This window comes from Silene latifolia, chromosome Y, assembly GCF_048544455.1.
Source record: "Silene latifolia isolate original U9 population chromosome Y, ASM4854445v1, whole genome shotgun sequence".
NCBI lineage: Eukaryota > Viridiplantae > Streptophyta > Magnoliopsida > Caryophyllales > Caryophyllaceae > Silene > Silene latifolia.
The window spans coordinates 466577574-466600694 of NC_133538.1; the positions used below are offsets into that span (position 1 = coordinate 466577574).

Consider the following 23121-nt stretch of genomic DNA (forward strand, 5'->3'; position numbering starts at 1 on the left):
ACCTCTGTCAGTTTTTGAGTGTTCCCAGAGAACCTCATTACCAAGCTGCCCTTCATGTTATAAGATACCTTAAGGGCGCAATAGATGTTGCTCTTTTCTACCATGCAAACAATATCCTTAATCTCAAGGCATATTGTGATACATATTGGGGATTCTGCACTTTTAGTTTTAGATCACTCGCAGGTCATTGTGTTTTTATAGCGGACTCATTGATTTCATGGAAAAGAAAAAAACACAAGACTATTTCTAAAAGTTCTGTAGAGTCAGAATAGGGGCGATGTCCTATACTGCTTCTGAGATTGTGTGGATATAAGCTTTGTTGAAGGATTTTAAAATACAAGTTCCTCTTCCTATCTAGCTTAACTGTGACAATAGAGCTGCCCAATATATTGCTGCCAATCCTATCTTCCATGAGCGTACTAAACACATCAACATTGACTGTCATTACATCAGGGATAAGATTCAGGAAGCATTGATTTGTACTAACCATGTCAAATCCAGGCTACAGTTAGCTGATTTGATGACCAAGCCTCTAAGGGCTCAACAGCATCAATTTTTGTCTTCCAAGTTGGGTTTGCATCTCATTCCATTTCATGCACATCCAACTTGAAAGGGCCTCTGAATTAGGTGCCTTACCAGACAACAACTGTGCACCTGATCTAACATTACTTCTAGAAGGTTCAAGAAGCTTCTAGTGTACATCTAATTGATAGCTAAGTGCTTTGACTTTTGTAACAACCTTTGACTAGTTAGTTACAAGATAGTTTGTAGATAGTCTGTGTATATATATGATCATGTACAACAATATTCATTAAGTTAATACAAACACACATTTAATTTTCTCGTTTTCCTTTTATCATACTTTAAGATTTAAGTTTCTCCATCAATGGTGTTCTATAGCTACGACTATGGTGTTATACTCTGTTACTCTGCTTAATTTCACATCCATTAATCAATGATGATGCAAGAGATTGTATCTTATAGTGACACCTTATCAGTTACCAACATCACAAATACTCACCGCCTGAGATCCACGGGAAAATTACCCTACGAGGCTATTATCACCGTCACCTTTTCCAAACCGTCAAACTAAAAAGCCACCATTACCCATCACTCATTTTCACCTCTCCCATTTCAAAACTACCACCACCGTCACCACCAAATCCGTGTTCAACCGCCTATCCACTCATAATCTGTCGTCGTAATCCTCACCATTAAAGCAGTAGCTTAGCCACGTCGGTGCAGGCTTTATTTTTCAACTTGTTTCATCTCCTTGAAAGTAAAGTTTAATGAGATAGATGATAATAATCGAACAGGGGAATAATGGTTGGCTTTGGAAAAGAGAAATAATGGGGAGGAAAGTACAATATGGAGATATAATAGGAAAAACACAATCATGATTCATGGCCCTTCCTTTTTTTTTGTCACCCGCGTGGCTTTAGAGTAAATAAGTACTACTTCTGTACTAGACTTCCAGTTTTTTTGAAGAATAAGAGAGAAGCTGAATTCCAATAAATGGGTGATTTTTATTTTTAAAATAATTATCGTTTTATAATATGAAACCGTTTCACACAATAACTACCGATTCAAGAATACCAAAATTAGCAAGTGTTATAAATAATTCTGAGATATGAATCAGAGAGAATGATGATGTGGTTCAAACCCTCATTTGGTTTGAGTATAAGATAGGTATATCGTACCTGAAATCAAACCAAACGACATTATTAATATTTATGACAATCTATATTAGTATATACATTCGCTAAGATTCACCATATAAATTACAACATATAAATTTAAGTAATAAGCAAACACATTATTAAGGAAAAAGTTGCTATTCAAAATAAAAATATCATTAAATCCAGGGTTATGACCCAGGCATCGCCCGGGTAATATCTTGACCTTAAAAATAGTTCTTTTTAGGAACCACCATTTATATGCGTTTTGGATATTTGGAATAAGCTTTTACGAGTACTTAGTACAAACGCTCAAATTTCCAATACACATCATTATATAGTAATTTATAAAAAGACTATTACCAAAATGTCACTATAAAGTCTTTTACAAAATGCCTCGGTAAACAATAACAAATAGTGTTTAGAACGAAGAAAACATAAAATAACGTCTCATAATAATATTTGATAACCCCACATATAGTAAATCCGATTTGGGATCAGGTGTGGGGAACCCTAATAATAAATAGCAAATACATACACTATATTTATAACTAAATGAATAAATAATAGGAGTATAGAATATATATATATATATATATATATATATAGGAATGGGATCATGTGAGGATACAATATCTTTTTGAGGATTGAGGATTTCGTTACAATATCACAGGTTGTTCAATACAATATCACGGGTTATTCAATGCAATATCACAAAAAAAAAAAAAAAAAACACTGCAAAAAAAAAAAAATTATAAATTTTTTTTTTCAAAAAAAAAAAAAATTTTTGGCAAAGGTCAAATTTTTCGTGATATTGTATTGAATAACATGTGATATTGTATTCACTAATCCTCAATCCTCAAATATTTAGGAGTTCTCATCGGATCCCGACTCTATATATATATATATATATATATATATATATATATATATATATATATATATATATATAGTAATAAGATCAAGTGAGTCCACCTCTTACATTTGAGTCCATGAGTCTCATTGTGAGCCTTTGGATGGAGAAGATGAATGGTTGAGATTGGAAGCAAAAAAAGGAGGATTAATGCATAATTAAACCCTCCCCCTCTCTACTTTACTAATCTACACTAATCAATTATTAATCTACTATATAACATTTATTTTTCCACCTACTTCTCTCTCATTCACACAATTCATTTCTCATTTTCTCTACTCCCTCTCTAAAAACCAAATTAATTCAAAATCAAAATAAATAAAAACCCTAAATCTATCTTCCACCACCCACTGCCACTCCCACCATCACTATCCCACCCGACATTACCACCCACAACCCACGCACCCACCAGCCCGACACCAACCCTATGCACCCCCCACGCACCCACCAGCCCGACACCAACCCCATGCACCCACCACACCGCTCCCTTCCACCTCGCACCACCAACACAATATATATATATATATATATATATATATATATATAGAGCAAAGTTCTTCTAAGTCCCTTTTTTTTTTTGAGTCCATAAGTCCCTCCCACAACCCTTGGATCATGTATGGTGGAAGGTTGAGATTGAAAGCAAAAAACACACTTAACACTAATGAATTCACTTCTCTCTCTAGTTTTAATAATACATTCACTAATTCATTATCATACACAATTAACACCATATTTTGTCTTATACTTCAAAGTTTATGAAAATTTTGTTAACATTTTTCCTGTTTCTGTTTTTTTTTTTCGTTTTTTTTTTCGAGACAAGTTTTTTGTTTCGCTTTTTTTCGTTTTTTTTTTTTTCGAGACAAGTTTTCGACATTTTAGGATTTTACGAGTGTAATTCTAACAGCAAAAAGTGTAATTTTAAGGAATATTTTCGAGAATTTAGCGTTTTACAAGTTTAACTTCAATCTTTTCCGAGTGATTTTAACGAATAATATTTTGAATTTTTGTCATTTTATCACAAGTTATTGTAATTTAGCATTTTACGAGTGTTATTTTAATGACAAAAAGTGTTATTTTAGTCCAGGTAAGTGTAATTTCAGTCCAATGAGATTGTTATTTTTAGTCAAGGAGAATGTAATTTTAATCTAGAGAAGTGTAATTTTAGTCCAGAAAAGTATAATTTCAAATTAATCGAGAATGTAATTTTAGTCCATTGAGAATGTAACATTAGTCCAATGAGAATATGAGAATATGACCAAGTCCAATGAGAGTGTAACATTAGTCCAATAGAGGTAAGTGTAATTCTAACAGAAAATAGTGTAATTCTAACAACAAAAAGTGTAAATCTAACAACAAAAAATGTAATTTTTTAGGAAAAAGTGTAATTCTAGCAAAAAAAAGTATAATTTTAACAGAAAAAAGTGTAATTCTAACAACAAAAAGTGTAATTTTAGCCGAAAAATGTGTTATTCTAGCAAAAAAAAGTGTAATTTTAACAGAAAAAGGTTTAATTCTAACAACTAAAAGTGTAATTTTAGCCGAAAAAAGTGTTATTCTAGCAAAAAAAGTATAATTTTCACAGAAAAAAGTGTAATTCTAACAACTAAAAGTGTAATTTTAGCCGAAAAAAGTGTTATTTTAGTCGAAAAAAGTGTTATTCTAGCAGAAAAAAGAGTAATTCTAGCCAAAAAGTGTAATTATAGCAAAAAAGGTGTAATTGTAATTCTAGTAGAAAAAAAGTGTAATTTTAAGATGAAAAAAAGTGTAATTCCAACCAAAAAAAGAGTAATTCTAGCAGAAAAAAGAGTAATTGTAGCAAAAAAAAAAAAAAGTAATTGTAATTCTAGTAGAAAAAAAGTGTAATTTCAACGAAAAAAAGAGTAATTCTAGCAGAAAACAGAGTAATTCTAAGAGAAAAAAATGCACATCTAAGATGAAAATCAACAAATAACCTTAGATCTATTTATTAGATCTAAGACTAAAATAAAACGATCTAATATAACAATAATTGAAGAAAAATGAGGAGACGACATTTTAAATATATCTAAGATTAAAATTAAAAGATCTCACAAAATTAAACATGAGATCTTTTTTTTTCGATCTAAAACTTAAAAAATCGACTTTTACGATCTAAAAAATCGACTTTTATTAAAACAAAACTAAACGAGATCTAAAACTTCCACTGCCCTCATCACAATTAAAAAAAAAATATTAAATGTTAGATCTAATACTGGTAAAAATGTTAGATCTAATACTCGTTTTTCAATCAACCAGCCTGAAAGATGGATTTGTTAAAACAATTAAATAAAAATGAAAAAAAACGATTTGACTGATCGTGAAAACAAGGAGAAGAAAGAGCAAAGAAAACAAAACAATAACTATAACATTCCCACTACCCCAGGCCACTAAGTTAAAAAAAAAAAAAAAAAAAAAAAGAAAAAAAAATTGACAGATCTGAAAACGAAAAAGGTGGGAAAAGAAGGGAAAATAAAACCAAAAAAACAAGAAAAGAACAATAACACCACCAGTCGAACTTCTAGAATAAAGACGGTGAAGGATTGGAACGGAGGCGAGTTGAAGAGGGTGGCGGAAAGGGAGGCTTCGGTGGCGGAGATAAGGCGGGTTAGTTTTTCAAAGACGGCCATAAGGTGGGTGCGTGGGGTGCGGGTGGGGTGAGGAGGTGGTAGAAGGGGCGAGTCGGAATCGGGTGTAGAGTGCGGTGGTGGGTGGTTGGTTTGGGTTTGGGTTCATAGTTGGTTGTGTTGGTGGTGCGAGGTGGAAGGGAGCGGTGTGGTGGGTGCATGGGGTTGGTGTCGGGCTGGTGGGTGCGTGGGGGGTGCATAGGGTTGGTGTCGGGCTGGTGGGTGCGTGGGTTGTGGGTGGTAATGTCGGGTGGGATAGTGATGGTGGGAGTGGCAGTGGGTGGTGGAAGATAGATTTAGGGTTTTTATTTATTTTGATTTTGAATTAATTTGGTTTTTAGAGAGGGAGTAGAGAAAATGAGAAATGAATTGTGTGAATGAGAGAGAAGTAGGTGGAAAAATAAATGTTATATAGTAGATTAATAATTGATTAGTGTAGATTAGTAAAGTAGAGAGGGGGAGGGTTTAATTATGCATTAATCCTCCTTTTTTTGCTTCCAATCTCAACCATTCATCTTCTCCATCCAAAGGCTCACAATGAGACTCATGGACTCAAATGTAAGAGGTGGACTCACTTGATCTTATTACTATATATATATATATATATATATATATATATATATATATATATATATATATATATATATATATATATATATATATATATATATATAGTTAGGTTCTTGTATGTTTTGTTTTTATGGTGAGTTTTGTCTTTGAAATCTCAAACCCACTACATTATATTAGAGATGAATGGCCAAGATCTAATCTTACCTGTCATATAAAACCACTGTCATTTACTTATTTTCTCTTTTTTCTAGTGTTACTCTTTTTAATTTTTTACTTTAATTTTTTTCATCACTTTTTTTTTTAACTCGTGTTATTATGCTTTTTTTTTTACGACTTTGATTTTTTTTTTCTCTTATGTTTTTCTCTAATTTTCTTATTATGTTACCTTTTTTTCTTTTTTTCTTTTTGTAACATATTTTTTTTTACTTTAATTTTTTTTCCCTCTTTTTTTTTTTTTTTTTTTTATTTTTACCTCGTGTTATTATGCTTTTATTGTGCTTTTTTTTTTAACTTTGATTTTTTTTACGACTTTGATTCTATTTTTCTCTTTTTTTTACCACGTGTTATTGTGTTGTTATTGTTATTCTGATGTTATTCCGGTCTCGCTTTGATTTTTTTTTTACTACTTTTGATTTTTTTACTTTTCCCTACAACATGTTATTGTGCTGTTATTTTGGTGTTATTGTGATGTTATTCCGGTGTCACTTTGATTTTTTACTACTTTGATTTTTTTACCCTTTCTTTTACCACATGTTATTATGCTGTTATTCTGGTGTTATTGTGATGTTAATCCGGTGTCACTTTGATTTTTTTTACTACGTGTTATTGTGTTGTTATTCTGGTGTTATTGTGATGTTATTCCGGTGTCACTTAGATTTTTTTTACTACTTTGATTTTAGTTCTCTTTTGTTTTTTACCACATGTTACTATGTGGTTATTTTGGTGTTATTGTGATGTTATTCTGGTGTCACTTTGATTTTTTTTACTACTTTGAAGTTCGTTTCTTATGGTGAATTTGTGCTCACATGTTATTCTTATCTTTTTATGCTTCTCTAGTTTTCTCATTATGTTACCTTTTAATTTATTTTATTTTTTTGTTTTAGAACATGTTACTCCAGTTTTTTTTTCTTTTTTTTTGGGACTTAGTACTTGTTATTCTTCTTTTTGTCTTTTTTTTTTCTTTTTTTTTTGTTACACTACAATAACACTACAATAACACGTGGTATTGTGGTGTTATTCTTGTGTTATTGTATTGTTATTCTGGTGTTATTGTAGTGTTATTGTGCTATAATTGTAATATTATTGTGGTGTTATTGTAGTGTTATTCTTATGTTATTGTGTTGTTATTCTGGGTTATTCTGGTGTTATTGTAGTGTTACTCTAATGTGCAAGGCGTGTTTTATAAGACTATATTACTAAATGCCAACTAAACACTGCATAAGATGATATCACAACATGAAACAAGCACGGTACACTTACTTTGCATGAGACGATGATATCTCACGCATACCACAATTTTGCCATTTTGCCATTTTTTTTGAACCAATGACCACATATAACAGATGGAAATTTAAGTCAAACCATAGTTATGCTTCCCTAAGAGCACAACGCTAACAGAAAAACTCTACTGTAGAATGCAGTACTAAGACCAGTCTAATCATTTGTGGGTATGAGTAAAATCAACAGACCCACAAATGTGCATCTACTAATTAATTTGATGGATCAGATGTAACCTTTCAGAACATTTCATGTAACTCAAAATTAACTCATTCAAATTGAGAAAAAAAAATATCAAACAAATATACAACTACAAATCAATAAGAACAAGAACACTCACAAGTTAAAACTCACACAATTAAATTGTCAAGCAAAAATAAGATTTTCTTACACTGCTTAAGATCATACACAAGTACTACAACTATATAAATAACAATAATGTAATGATTACTGATCAAAAATTAATAACTGAAGAATAATAGGAGGAGGTCAAGGCCCAAGGGTGTATACTAAGAATGACTAAGAGAAGGAGAAGAAAAATAAAATCCAAATTCCGAATCTAGTAGGCCAAACGCATCGCGCAGATCGATGACACAATTCAATTGACTTACAAAATCTCATAATTTATCAAACAGTCAAAAAACAACAATGGCGAAACTCTTCGCAATCACCATTACAATCATCGCATTATTTTTGGTTATCATTCCGCAAGCTTCGTCGACGATGATAGCGGAATAGAAGTCCATAATAGTAACCAGCTCCGATTCCGTTACCGAGTTCAACTCATGATTAAACACCGAGTCAGGCGAGTTACAGGAGAAGAATCGAGACGATGTCGTCCAAGAGAAAGGTGAGGTGATGGTGGGCGCGTAGATGTCAGAGGTTGGCGAAGTTGAAGAGATTTTTGGGGGTATTTTTTGGGTTTAGAGACACGTTGGTTGATTAACACAAAAAAAAGATGAAGATAAGATTTTGGAAAGAAGACGGTGTATTGATGCCAGCCTACTGATGTCAGGCATTGTTTTATTTTGTTATTCAATCTCAGTCCGTTGGTTTCATTTGATCTAATGGCTGAGATTTTAAAGCACAAACTCACCATAAGAACCAAACTCAAGAGATCCCGCCTCTCTCTCTCTCTCTCTCTCTCTCTCTCTCTCTCTCTCTCTCTCTCTCTCTCTCTCTCTCTCTCTCTCTCTCTCTCTCTCTCTCTCTCTCTCTCTCTCTCTCTATATATATATATATATATATATATATATAGAAATAGGATCTCGTGCGAACTTAAAGTTCGGTGCGAACTAATACTCTGACAGTGATATTTATGCAACAGCACAAAGCCCAAACCCCTCATAAATAACCAAAGCCCAAACTTCTCAAAACCCAACCAAATACTCTACGACCCCTTTTTTTCTTTCACCTCTACACCAGACACGATGTCAAATCGCGGCGCGCAGTACTAGATTTAGTCGGCCACCTCCGGCAAGGGCATCGGCGACGCATCTAGTTTCTCCGTGACATGTTTGGACTCTCCCCTTCTCTTTATCTTCCCCTGTCTTCACTCCGACCATTCGCAAACTTCACCGCCACCATCGAACACCGCAAGCAACAACTCGTGACAACAATGACGACGCCGACGACATTTTTCCAGTCACTTACACATGTTTCATCTACAAAATTAGTTTTCAAATTAAGTAAATCTAAGAACGAAAATAGACAATCATCTCACGCACAAGAATGACCACCTATTCTCGTGAAGCTCGACGGTAATTTTTAATCCAAGCATCGTGACAACAATGATGGTTATGTAGCATACAAGTGAATACCCGTGCATCTCAGTAAATATGTAATTGTTTGGAACATAGGTTTGCAGGATCTTATGACCTTGTGATATGGCTTCGTTTCACTAAACAAGACTTTTGATTTGGGAATGTCCAGATATGTAATTATTTGGGATTTCACATTCGGTGGTGATTAATTTACAGTTGATTTGTGACTGTCTTTGATTGAATTTGAATGCTTAGTGAGAATGGTATTGCTTCATTTTAGATGTTTATTTCTTTATTTGTTTTATAACATAAATTGCACTTGCACCATAATGTGGATTGTGGAGTAATAGCTGAGCTTTTGTCGTTTTTTCTCCAGACATACTCTGTTTCTTTTGTTTAGCTTTATATGCCACAATAGCTTCTCCCGGTTATCCTCGTGAAAGGCGATATCACGCCTATAACTCATAACAATGATTGTTGTTTCCTCAGCTCCTCTTGAATGGACTTCTTATATTCCTTATTTGAACCATTAGGGCGCCATTAGCTTGAATATTCTTCTACTCACATCTCAGTCACTTTGATGTTCAAGATTGCTCCAATTATATTGCGACGGAGTGTTACTGCTCCGATGGTGATGATGAGTTCAGTGTTGAAGATGGAGATGGTGGTCATGGCTCGGTTTCGATGTCGAGACGAGATGGGGTTGATTTTGGTGGGTCACTTGTTCTGAGTGGTTCACAATGGTGAATTCACACAAACTTGGCCATTGAATTAATGCTTTGCCAATTGTTTATTGAAATTGTTGGTGGAGTTGTGTAGAAAAATGAAGCAGGGGCTTTGTGACTTTACCAAAGTCATTAGCCAACTCCTTGCTTTCTTTTATTTGATTTGTTTCCATATGGCTACTTGGGTTTTCAATTTTGAGTTCATCTTATTCACTCGTTCTCACTTGACTCGATACCTACAAATACAAAAATATGAGAGCAGTACAACATTCCAACAAATAATATAAATTGACACTAATTAACTTAAAGTAATTAATATTCCATTTTTATTCCAATATGAATTAATAATAACAATGTCGAGCTACTAATTTGACTAAATAGGAGACAAAATATAGGTTAAAAACGAGTAAAATGTGGCGTTATCAGTAATTAACCTACCTCTAACTAGTTTTCACGATTTCATTTTCTGAAGGGGAATAAGTTCACACCTCTAACTAGTTACTAGATACATTCCTTTAAGTTGTTAGATACCCTACTTTAAGTTACTTGATACATTCTTTTAGGTTGCTAGATACCCTCCTTTAAGTTACTAGATACATTTCTTTAAGTTGCTAGATACGCTCCGTTAACTTACTAGATACATGCATTTAAAGTACTAGATACATTTATTTAAATTGTTAGATACACTCCTTTAAGTAACTAAATACATTTCTTTAAATAGCTAGATACACTCCTTTAACTGAATGCATACCCTTAAAGAGTTAAATACACTCCTTTAAGTTACTAGATACATTTCTATAAATTGCAAGATACACTCCTTTAAGTAACTAGATACATTTATTTAAATAGCTAGATACATTCTTTTAACTTAATGCATAACTTTAAGTTGTTAGATACACTCCTTTAAATGACTAGATACACACCTTAAACTAACTAGATACACTCCTTTTCGATTCTTAGATACATTTCTTTAAATTGCAAGAAACACTCCTTTAAACTATTAGATACATACATTTTGTTATGTTACTAAAATACATATCATTAACTAGCTAAGTACATTTTTGTTATGTTACTAAAATACATATCTTTAACTAGCTAAATACTCTTTATGGCCGCCTAATCCAACCCAATAAGACTTATTTGGTGCCGTGAGATACCAACCTACTCTAAGTCTACCCATTTCATTGATTCATTTGCTAGTTAAATACTCTTTGTTATGTTTCATTGATTCATTTGCTCTTATTAACTAATCATTTTTAATTTCTCCAATTTTTTTAACCCTCGTCATCAGATTAATTACCCAATAAGACTTGTATTTTCACTTGTTTTATTATTTTTCGTTAATTTTAATTTTGGGTGTAGAAGAAAACCCCAATATTTGCTAATATTGATGAAGACATTTATTAATGAACAATGAGAAATGATAATTAGAATTATTAATGAACACTACTTTTATCGTTTAATTCCGTCTTTGTTTAACTCTTTGTTATGATAAAAGTATATATCAAAGTTAAATTAATAACTTTTATTTTATTTTCCAAAATTTGCCCTCTTATCTAGACTTCTAAAATAGGAGAAGAGCAACATAGAGGTTAACGTCTTAAAGCATCCCTAACACAATCGTTGGCTAACATTTACCTTGCAAGCTAGATACACTCATTTACCTCACAGATACACATATCTAATTAACCTAGATACACTTATTTACCTGTTAGATACAAATCTCAGTAAAGTTAGATACACTCATTTCCTCACAGACACGCATATCCCCAGTAAGTTAGATACACTTATTTACCTTGTTAGATACATACCTTTATCTTGCTAGATACACTCATTTACATAGCTAGATACACTCATTTACAGGATTTACAAATAGTAGACGTTTACTTGTCGCTGTTCCAGAATGGATTCTGGTCTGGACAAAAAGCCGAGAGTTGATTGTTTTGAATTTGAGCAGCAAAGAGATTTGGTTGACAGTTCTTGTCTTGGTTGAATGTTGTCCATCTCCTTGAGCTGGTTTGCCGCCTCTCCAAAGTCATACTACGTGTGTACTTATTCTCATCAACATGTTCTTTCATTTGTTTCTTCACCACATTCAATACCAGCTCTTCGTATTGCTCGCACCAAGACCTGATATATTTGACAATGTGTAAGAGGGGATACTAAATTACTGATACTGACATACTCTCGGCCAAACGAGAAGGTTCTCATTTCGGGCTTACTTGGGAAACAAGTGCATAAGATCAGACTTGTTAACTGGTAGCTCCCTACATATGGAATCCATTTTACATGTCCTCACTCCTCAGTGCAAACCACCTCTACCCACCACTGCCACACCACCACCGACTCAACACCCACGCCGAGATTGTCACCGGCCATCCCAGACCTCGCCGCCTTCCTGCACCATCCCGTCAACGAGACAACCGAGTGTTACCGAACCATTAGACGCCGACAACCGTACACACCGACAACAATTACCACCGTCCGCTGTCGACGACGAAATCCTTACATACAATTGATGTTTCCGGCCTGAAATATCTCGATGCAACACCAAATCCTCTTGGTTTTTTGAAATGTTGCTTCTATTTTGTAGATCTGGAATTTACAAAATCAATTTTTCATATTTATACCATACCAAAAACCAAATGGCGATGAGGACATCGACGCCAGCATGCGCCTGGGTGATCGGAAGGGTTGAAAGAGATGAACATCGCCGTCACGAAACATAAAGAAACACTGGAGAACCGACGGTGACTGATACGCGGGATCGGAGAGCAGGAAAGGTGAAGGAGAGGAGTCGGCTGGATGGAAAATGGAGGCAACGGTGGTCGTCAGATTATCGCCGGCGGGTTCTGAGGTGGAGTCGGTGAGGCGACCGTCCTGGAGACGTCGGAGGTTGGCCGTTGGTGAAGTAGTTCGTGGTGGCTGGTGTAGATGGAGTGATTTAAGGCCTTATTTATTAGCCCTTATCTTACTTTCATATATGGATGTAAGGTAGTTCGTACTGTTTCGCACCATCTTTAGTTAAATCGACCCCCGACCCTATATATATATATATATATATATATATATATATATATATATATATATATATATATATATATAACGGGTGTAGGTTTATCTTTGTTCATCATTTTATTCAATTAGGGTTCATACTCTTTGAACATAGATCACAGAGTACACGATGTACCTATGGGAACTCACTATGTGATTAATGAATAAAACTCAAATGTTTCTTATGAATTTGGCCCTACTCTGTTAACCAAATGGTTCGTCAGCCTTCATCCTTATAATCTCCTAGTTACTAAAAGAATAGGCGAACTCATGCTTTTACCCTCCAAAAAGCAGATTTTTAAATAAGGTAGTTAATCACAATTAAATTTTATTTCATTAATTTATAAATTTTCATTGAATTATAAATTTTCATCAAATAATATTGTTTTCACTGAACTTTAAAATATAATCTTTTAATTAAGTATTAATAAATTTTATATAAAACTATAAACTGCACTGTTAAATACTTTATTGATGCTATAATTTGAGAGGGATTTAACTCATACTACATATTAAACAAAACCGTAAATCACTAGTTTTGTTATCGAGAAAAAAAATTTGAGAGAATTTTCAAATAGAAATCATTAGTTATAGGTTATAAAAAAATATTTTGTTTAGATTAGCTTTCAGCACAAAGCTAAATTATTTTAATCAATTGTCGTTTTAACTTTTTTTTTCCACAAAACAAAACATAATGATGAGAAATACGAACAATTATTGAGACATTATTATATAGATAATTTATTAAAAGAAATAAAAAAAACTCTATATACTGTGCATTTATTGCACGGGAGCTAAACTAGTAATAAACATTATAATAAAGTTTGATCTCCTCTTAGACTTCACCTTCTAGAAACCAAATAGGTGTGATTGTAGATTTGTAGTACATTCATATGCGAGATTACAATCATTAGTTTCTTATCACCCTCTTCATTTTTTTTATAAAAAAATATCTTTATGTGTTCATTGATGTGACTCATATTTGTCCACATTTAGTTCCCGAATTAACCTTATTTCCATGCTTTATAGAGACTATTAGGGTCATTTCTTATCTTTAGTTCCCCATTTCTCATATTCTTTGAGGTTTTGTGTCCTTAGTAGGAGAGGATTGCTAGCCTTGCATTTATGGAGCTAAATGGAGCTAAATGGATCACATCTAATGACCAAGCATCAAAGAGGAAACAAAGACTAAAGGCCTAAGTAAATAAAACATGTGAATTGGGCAATGATGAAAGATCCCCACGACCCCAACACTGTCCCCACAGATTGCTAGGCAGTCAAGAAATGGAGAAGGAAGCATGTCCCAGGATCCGGGCGTCCCCAGCTCAGCACGAGCGTCTCAAGCCAGAATCCGGGCGTCCCAAGGCTCGGCTCGAGCGGATCTTCTTATACGACCGGAGCATTCTTCAGCCAGGACGCGCGTGTCTCTGAGGGACTTGCAACCCAGCTCGCGCGTGTCCCTATGGGGTTTGGAAATCGTCAACTTCTCTTAGGGTCTTAATCGTAATTTAAGCCCTTAGTAACCCTAATTCTTGTACTTAATTTTAGTATAAATACCCTATTGTACTACCTAGATGATCATCATCTCTTAATCATCTCATAATCAAGTACTAATCTCTCTTAATTTAGTCTTAATCAAAGTTATAATACACATTTCAATATTAATCACATCTTAATCTTTCCTTAAATCTCTCAATTGTTCTTAGTTTTAGTTGGGTAATTAGAAGATTATTTGGGGTTTATTGGAGGATTTATAACCTTCCAACAATCATCAAGTTTACTTCTATTATTCTTTGCTTAATTATTTGCATCATCTCAAGTAGGTATAATTGAAGGAAATGTAGATTCATATACACTTTAACATACTCATATATGTCTAAATTTATTTGTCATAAATTAAAACGGATCTTATGCATGCAAACAATATAATAAAATAGAGGAGAAATCATGTCCTTACATAGTAGATTTCGGCTATTAGGGCACAAGAGAGATCACCTTTCTCTTCTTGTTCTTGAGCTTTTCCAATGGAAGAACAAAGATCTAAGTGTAAGATCTCTCCCTATGTAATATACCCAAGGCTCCTCTTAATTTAATTAATATTACAAAACTAGTATAATATTAATTATAGTAGAAAATTGAACCAAAAATATTTATAAACACTTAAGTATTTTCGGTTTTGATGAGAGATAAAGAGAGGATTTTATTTCTCTAGAACTTATATTTTGGATGAGTTGAATGAATAAATAATCTAAAACATTTTAGAGTATTATTAGGTAAAATTATAAGAGGAAACAATGATCATTTTTCTTCCCAAAAAACCGTGTAAGAGGGGCTTTAGGGTGAGCCAATGCATGGAGAAATTGTTCTTCACAAGGAACAATAGGTTTGCATGGCTAGGATGCTTTATAATCATTGTGTTTTCCACTAATTACAAACAACATATAATTAGCTCAATTACCTTCTAATTTTCGGCCCACTTAATAATATGGATTCCATATTATTTTTGTCAATTGTCAATATGTTACATATCATATGTCACATATATTTGTCATGTATTTTTAACATATTAAAAATCAACGTATTAATAAAAATACGTCACATACAAAAATCGACTTAGTAATTTCATAATTACTTGTGCCAAAATATTTTACCATTTATAAATCACAACAGATTGTATTTATAACAATTCATTCAAATTAATTGTTACATTAAACAATTTATTTCATCCGAGTAATGATATAATTCAATTACTCAGACCGTACCTTATTTAATCACATTTCAATATGATACGTAAATTTTACTTCCAAAATCGTCCGTCAATTTTCAAGTAATTTAATTAACTCGTAACATTATACGATTAATTAAATAATCAATTAAGAGTATTGCCCTTTAGGTATGACCTAGGGGGTCAACTGATCACCACCGTCACACGACAGTAATGTCAAACTCTAGTCAGCCAATCATTACCGATATATGTTGACCATTGTTGACAAGAACAAAATTACTTCCCAATTGTATTCATTTTAATGAGACTTAAACATGTGATCATCATGATCAACAGTCGTGATCGCATTATTGTCGGAGGACACATATTCCAACAATCTCCCACTTGTCCTCGACAAGTGTGCGTCACCAATTCTCTTGTCCTATTACTATCTCCCACTCAATGCAAGGTGTCTTTCAGTGTCGATTTGCAAGTGATCATATCGAGAGTGGTTTCCTCGATCTGGAGAATAATCGATTGACCGGATTTATCCACTCGGATGCCATCCGAGCGTGGCCACGCATTTCCGATTCATTACTCCTCGAGTGGCCCCGAGATATTGTTATAACCCTGACAAGGGGTGGACAATTCCTATCGCACTCATTCCTTTCGACTAGCCACAGCCATCATAACCCAAAATATGCCCATTTGACCCCATTTACGAAGGTCGTAGTAACACAAATCAAAGTTAATCTGAAACTGTGCCATCCTAGGAGAATAGTCTTTAGTCAAAAGAATCGACTCATTCGAATACTATAGTAGCTCTCGCCACGACCAGGCTATATAAATTTGCCAGAACTCTATAAGCGGTCATAAGGCCCGACAGAAAGTTCCTAACAATCTGCCTATGTGATCGACTAGTCATCTCACATGACTCTATGGCACTTGAACTTGCCATCAATCGCATCACACTCTAGTCACTTCGAGACGTCACCTCATATAAGTAACTATGGGCAAAAACAATGTTAATCCATGTTCACTTTAACGGGGTTCAATTGTCTCTACAACCCGTTTGGATATAACAATGTTCAAGGTGAGTTAATAATAACTCAAACGACAAGTGTTGACATCACATTCGGGTAGTCAATATCATATTACAACCTTGTGATGTTTATCATAAGTGTAAACACTTATTGATTGCAATAGAAGTTTAACATCCCATGTGTCCACGTGTTCAAACTTCTTACACTTGCAATTTCCTTCACATTCATGTTCTCATACCATGAATTTTACCAAGCACACATCAAGGTTCTCGACCTTGGTTTTGGTTCTTTAACTTGAAAGAACTTTCTTATCGATCATCTCATAACGAACGAATTTGCGATGAATAATGCAACTTGTACCGATCAAGTATTCCATCCACACACAATGCACTAGGTATATGTTTTGTAGAATCTTGTAACAATTGACAAGATTATTAGCTTAGTACTTCTCACAAGTCCTAGCTTTATTAGGAAAGATTGTTTTGAATAACCTCTTATTTAACCAAAATATCTTTCCAAAACTTCTCATTTCTCTTTCTGGGCTTGAAAGATTTGGGATTCTCATAAATCCTCATATGTGCTCGGATTTTCTACAATATGTGCAAACTCTTGACACACAATAGAACATCCGTCAATCACTGAAATCGCTCATCGGATTCTACTCGAGAATTCATGACGCTTCTATTATGGCTCACCAAGTCAATCATCATGCTCTTACGCATATGATTCATAATTGGACATGTACATGATTATTCTAATGGCGGAAACATTAGTTACTAATAATCATGAGATCAACCGTTCTCAGGTTCAATGAACTACCATGACTGCTAACGGTAATCCCATTTTTCATTCATATGAATAACCTATGTAAATGTTGATACGATGTGTATCTCTTTAATACTAATCCAACATCTCATGATGTAATTGGATTCATCATTGTCCATTTTCATCCAGAATTGAAAACTCAAAAGCTTCTTTATGAAAGAAGATATTAGCTCGTCATTCTTTAATGAGTAATGAGTTTTATATCTTCAAGGATGATAGCTCCCACTAAATCCCATGTCTTCACATGAGAATTTCCTAACTCCCACTCAATTCTGCATATTTCGAAATTGACTTCTCAATCGACACTTATAAAGGATTGCATTTGCCAAGTTATTAGGATACAACCATATATGTTCCCATCATATCCTTTCAAAATGCCTATTTTGAAGTGGTCTCATCTCAACCTTACGGAAAGAGATTTTTAAATCTCTAACACACTCATGTCATAATGATGTGTAGCAATGTCATTATTCAAATACAATCTATATTTAGAATAGGTCCTTCGGAATACCCTTTCGGAAGGAGGTTTAACCATTTCATAGCGAGGTTAAACAATGACATTTGCTTGGTTAAAACGTTGGCTATTGAAGATATCGGAATATCAAACTTTGCAACTTGATTTTTGATCATAACTAGTATGTTACTTTGATTCATTTAGGCTCTTAAGTAACACTCATGATTGAAACTATTGGTCAAATGATTCATAACCTTAGTCAAAAGCTTGTTAAGACTTTACATTAGTCATTTTTCTTCCAAAACTCCTTTTGGTCTCCTCGTGTAGTTATCTTGAGAATAAACTCTTACGATTACTATACTTGGTCTCTTTAGTCATATAGAACTAACTTGAGACTATAGATCTCATCTATTTGGTATACTATGTAAATAGATATACCTTCATTCAAATCATTCTCTCTTGCGTAGATCTTCATTTACACAAGTACACAATTATATCTTGCCTTGTGTGTTGTGTCCTCATTTTTCTCCCACTCTATCTTTAGAATGAATACACTAAGCATTCAAAGATAGCATATGAGACACAAATTAATGATGTTGAATTATAAGGAGAACTACCTCATAGGTTGACTAATTGTTATTGATTTCATATGTGTACTTGGTGGTTGACATACCTTTAAGAGAGTTCATAGACTCAAAGTCACTTTATAAATGATCATACACAAGCCTTAAGCATGTGGACATATAATGAAACCCGTCATTATAATTGTCTATGGGATCACTTTTAAGTGAATAATCTTATGTTTCAAAACGCAAGCATTTAAAGATGAAATTTTAGAACATAAAGGATAAATGATAAAACGGGTGACTTGGGTTGCAAACCAAGTCACCATCATCCAAAATACAAACCATTATCCAAAATACCTTTCCATGTCGAACACGGAAACTTAAAGTTCTAAAAATTCAAAACATAACTTAAAATAAGACAATGAAAAACAAAGCTCCATAAAAGCTATCCTTAGCTTCTTCATGGTTTCTTATGCTTGCTTTTCTTTTCCTTTGTCTTTGCTTGGTGGAGGCCCTATTTACAATAAAAAGGGAAGATACATTATCACAACTTTTGCATCATAATACCATAGTTGAATTTGAAACATAAAAAGAAGGTTAGTCATTTACCTACTGGAGTGATCTTTCCAACTTTGATATCACCAAGGTATTTGGAACAATTCCTCTTTCAATGTCCCATGCCATTACAATAATGACATTTGTCAAGAGGACCCTTCTTGACTTTGAGGTGCTAGCTTCACAAGACTTAGCTTTGGTGAATGTGGGAGCTTGCTTTTTACCCTTTCTTGCACTCTTCTTGAACTTCCCCTTACTCTTTGTGCTTATGTTAAGCACATCCTTGGGAGGGTTCACATTTAACCCCATGCCCCTCTCGGCTTGCACAAGTAACTTGTGCAACTCCTCAAGAGACACATCCTTGTCTTGCATGTTGAAATTCACCCGGAATTGCACATATGCCTTAACTTTAGACAAGGAGTGTAGAATCCTATCTACGATGAGTTCTTTGGAGATTTCAACCTTTTGAATCTTCAAGGTCTCGACAAGCTCCATGAGTTTGAGCACATGAGGGCTAACCTTTTGGCCCTCTTTGAAGTCGAGATCAAAGAATGCCGCGGCCGCCTCATATTGGACGATCCGCGGAGTTTGTGAAAACATGGTCACAAGTTTGGAGTAAATCTCATTAGCATTGCCCATTTTGAAGGCTCTCCTTTGGAGTTCCGCCTCCATCGCAAATATCAATACATTTTTCATTGCGGCGGACTCCTTTTGGTAAGCCTCATAGGCTTCCCTAGTGGCCGCGGTGGACCTAGTGGAGGGCTCGGGTGGAGAGGCCTCGGTAAGGTAACGAAGCTTGTCGTCACCCTCGGCGGCTAATTTGAGTTGGGCATCCCACTCGGAGAAATTTGACCCATTCTTTTCAAGTTTACATCGATCCATAAAGGATCGGAGCCAAGATGAAGTAGCGAGTGGAGTAGCATTAGGAGTTGGTGTTGCCATTTGTTATGAATAAGAAGTGGTCTACAAAACAAAATATAAGGAGTAAAACAAATGTCGTTTTAACTATACTCGTAAAAATGTATGATTTAAACAAGTTTTATGCATTTTTCTAGTGACCTCTACCCAACTAGATAAATGATTCCAAGACCCAAATTCATATCGACTTAGGCACGGTATGGCCGATGAAACCTTTATCAATATAACTCGGTGGATTAACATTTTAATCGATTCTACTTTTAGAACTCTTGGTCGATAAAATTACTCTAATAATTATCTATGGCCCGGAACACATGCAACTACGGTCGCGAATACTTCCGTTGAGCTCAATCCAAATTTCGAATAAATGTGTCCATTATCCAAATCCACATCAACTTGGGCACGGTATGGCCGATGAAACCCTTATCAATATAACTCGGTGGATTAACACTCATCACCCACTTCCCCTACGTAACAAGGTTTGTACCCCGGTAGGGCCGAGTGCACTCCCTCGCGAAATAGGTTTTCATGGTTTCTACTATTTGGTAAGGCTATGTCTCAATTGTTTGTTTTAGTGAGAGGTCATGTCAATTTATTATCTATCACGTTTTAAGTGAACTAAAGCGGTGAACTACGATAATTCGAATTGACACGGTCGATAAACTCGATAAAATAACAATGCATGTTTAGTTATGGCGATTTAGCGATGCATGTGACATAAAATAAAATGCAAGCATAAAGATAAAAATCCTAGTATGGCCTTTCCTAAAATAGAAAAACTATTAATCTATTACAAATTCGGAAACCAACTCCATTGGTCCCTTGAACTTCGGTTGTGGCACGCATCTCGAGGTAACACCGTCTTTATGTATCGCCATTCTTGAAGTAATCCGTCTTTAGGAACTCCGGAATGAATAAAATTACATAATAAATTACATAATTTCCTATTATACATTTGTAACTAAAATAAAATAAATCTATTAAATATTACAAAACGGTGATACGAGATCACAATAAAAATTACAACCGAATCGATATTCCCATACATTTCGGGAAATACCAATTAAAATCTAAGGCCATACTAAGTAAAATTACATAATTCAAAATTACATAAATTAAAATTATGACAATCATAAAGAAAAATGCAGCATTATAATATGTATGAACATGCTCAATTTTTATGCTAAATCGCCTTTTAATTAGCCAATATCGTATATTACTCGGTTTTTGGTTTGCGTGATTTCAACATCTTATAATCACAAAAATACATAAACTCATATTTATGCATAAGTTAATTACCCTAACCTCTTAGGACTCAAAATATAGTCTTCACTAATAATTTGACCATAATTAACTTTTATTTACAAAATTGTTCATAAATGGACCAAAATTACAAAAATAAGCTATTAAACTTCAAATAAATCACAAAATTTCAAATAAATTCAAAATTTGAAATTTAAATTCATGAACATTCTGGAAAAATTCCATGACACTCATAATGTTCAAAATCTTAGGTTAAAAATTTCGAAAATTTTCCGGAAAAACAATGTTGCGGTTTATCGATATTTAATAAAATAATCATAAAAACATGGAAAAATTATTTTCATTAACTTTTCAATTTTAGATCTGAAAAATACAATAAAATGCAACATTAGACGTTTTTCCTAAGTCATAGATTATGTTTTATTAATTTTACACTAATAATGTCACTATTTATGCTAATTTTTCTTCAAAAATTCATAAATCATGCTAAAAGACTTCTTTATAGCCAATTATTTTACACACATTTTGTAAAATTGCATGTGACAACATATTAATTTTCTATGACCAGATTCGAAATTTAACTCATATTAACCTATTTTTCTCTTAAATCCAAATTTAATAATGAAAAATTCATTTTTCGAGCATAACAAGTGCAAAAATTATGAAAATTTACAAGTTATCTCAAAATAATATATGTAACAACATATCCAAAAACCAAGTGAAAATTCGAAGTATAGCTATTTTTAGACCAAAAATGACATTTTTACTCATAAAATCACATTTAAATGTCATTATTATAAAATATGAACAATAAAAATCCGAAAAATTAACCAAAATATCCTAAAACATTTTAGGACCAGAAATATTAACATGCATGTAATAATTTCGTGATATATCATAACAACACAAATTTTACAAGTTTTATTTTGTTATTCATATAACTCGGAAAAACTTTTAACCAATTTGCATGCAAACAACCGTGGCTCTTGATACCGATTGAAGGAAATGTAGATTCATATACACTTTAACATACTCATATATGTCTAAATTTATTTGTCATAAATTAAAACGGATCTTATGCATGGAAACAATATAATAAAATAGAGGAGAAATCATGTCCTTACATAGTAGATTTCGGCTATTAGGGCACAAGAGAGATCACCTTTCTCTTCTTGTTCTTGAGCTTTTCCAATGGAAGAACAAAGATCTAAGTGTAAGATCTCTCCCTATGTAATATACCCAAGGCTCCTCTTAATTTAATTAATATTACAAAACTAGTATAATATTAATTATAGTAGAAAATTGAACCAAAAATATTTATAAACACTTAAGTATTTTCGGTTTTGATGAGAGATAAAGAGAGGATTTTATTTCTCTAGAACTTATATTTTGGATGAGTTGAATGAATAAATAATCTAAAACATTTTAGAGTATTATTAGGTAAAATTATAAGAGGAAACAATGATCATTTTTCTTCCCAAAAAACCGTGTAAGAGGGGCTTTAGGGTGAGCCAATGCATGGAGAAATTGTTCTTCACAAGGAACAATAGGTTTGCATGGCTAGGATGCTTTATAATCATTGTGTTTTCCACTAATTACAAACAACATATAATTAGCTCAATTACCTTCTAATTTTCGGCCCACTTAATAATATGGATTCCATATTATTTTTGTCAATTGTCAATATGTTACATATCATATGTCACATATATTTGTCATGTATTTTTAACATATTAAAAATCAACGTATTAATAAAAATACGTCACATACAAAAATCGACTTAGTAATTTCATAATTACTTGTGCCAAAATATTTTACCATTTATAAATCACAACAGATTGTATTTATAACAATTCATTCAAATTAATTGTTACATTAAACAATTTATTTCATCCGAGTAATGATATAATTCAATTACTCAGACCGTACCTTATTTAATCACATTTCAATATG

The 23121-nt window shown here is 33.4% G+C and overlaps 1 long non-coding RNA gene across 1 annotated transcript; it reads right to left on the reverse strand.

Annotated features, from left to right (window-relative positions):
• Window positions 1-11263: 11263 nt before the first annotated feature.
• LOC141633484 (uncharacterized) lies at window positions 11264-12802 on the reverse strand. The gene is made up of 2 exons (XR_012538244.1): window positions 12009-12802; window positions 11264-11916 (listed from the first exon to the last, which is right to left on the reverse strand). It is a non-coding gene; the product is annotated as an uncharacterized LOC141633484 (long non-coding RNA).
• Between the last annotated feature and the right edge of the window lie 10319 nt (window positions 12803-23121).